Genomic DNA, 1,422 nt, shown 5'->3' on the forward strand with positions numbered 1-1,422 from the left:
GGGCAGCGGGGTGCTGGGGACACAGCCCCGCTGCTCCTATTACTACAGCTTGATGTCTCAAGTATTGAAGCAAGTAACTGTTCTGGTTGTCCTTTGTGTCATGTTAAAGGAGTCTTTTGACTTCTTCCCCCACCTTTGGAAAATAAAAGCATATAAAAATAAATGTGTATAAAAGTAAATACAGACCAATTCAGTATTCACTGAGATGCCCTCCTGATACTATCCAGTGTCTCTGGATTTCTTTCATATCTCCATTCCTCCTACCTAACATTTCTAATCTACATGTCTCTACCCTGGAATGTACAAACCCGTCATGGCTGAACCATGGCAGAAGTCACCCCACAAAAGGTGGCTTATGACACTAGATACTGACAGAGAATATATAAATATATATAAACAACTAAAACACCAAAGCAATAAAAACAAGGAACAGGGGTGGAGAGATGGCTCAGATGTGAAAAGCACAGGCTGCTCTTCCAGAGGTCCTAAGTTCACTTCCCAGCAACCACATGGTGACTCACAACCATCTATAGTGGGATCTGGTGCCCTCTTCTGGCCTGCAGGCATATATGCAGGCAGAATACTATATACATAATAAATAAACAAAACTAAAAAAATTAAAAGAACAAATGATTCATTACTTTTCTAATGGGCCTTGCACCTGAACATAGAGTTCTCAAAAGAAGAAAAACAATGGCTAAGAATTATCTCACAAAATACTCATTGTCTCTAGGAATTAGAAAAATAAAAATTAGAACAACTTTCATATTGCATTTTACCACAGACAGAATGGCAAATATTAACAAAACAACCAACAACAAATCCTTAAGGGGATTCTGGGAAACTCAGCACTCATTCAATGTTGGTGGGTATAATGGTTTGAATAAGAAACTTAGTCATCAGGTAATCTGAATCTATGTTCCCTGGTCATGTTCAATAATAATTGCCCCCATAATATACTATTTTTATTCCCTTTAAGGAAAATTGTATTGTTTAATTTTGAGATGCTGTAATTTTACTAACAATATAGCAAGAAGTTAGCCTGTTTATTTAGATATGGATCTGCAAGAAAAACTCATAAAATACCAAACAAACTCACTACAGATGCTGATGACTTTGACTCACCCCTCTCAGGTGCAAAGACTCTCCTTTAAAATCTTGCCTGTAATTACCATATCATGGTGTATATAATTAATTCTCTACTTTTGCCTTTATATTTTTTGGGTACCTTTGTTTATAGCCTACATGTTACTGATCCTGTTATCAGTGCCTATGAATGGCAATAGATAGACTTTGTCTTAAAGGCCCTGTAAAAGAGGAAAATATTAGATATTTGGTGTGTGGCCTGGTATCTTAAAGATATTTTGAGATTATTTTCTAATTTAAAAGATCCATCTGTGTACATAGAGAATACTTTTCTTT

This window comes from Microtus ochrogaster, chromosome 5 (genome assembly GCF_000317375.1).
Source record: "Microtus ochrogaster isolate Prairie Vole_2 chromosome 5, MicOch1.0, whole genome shotgun sequence".
NCBI classification, from domain to species: domain Eukaryota; kingdom Metazoa; phylum Chordata; class Mammalia; order Rodentia; family Cricetidae; genus Microtus; species Microtus ochrogaster.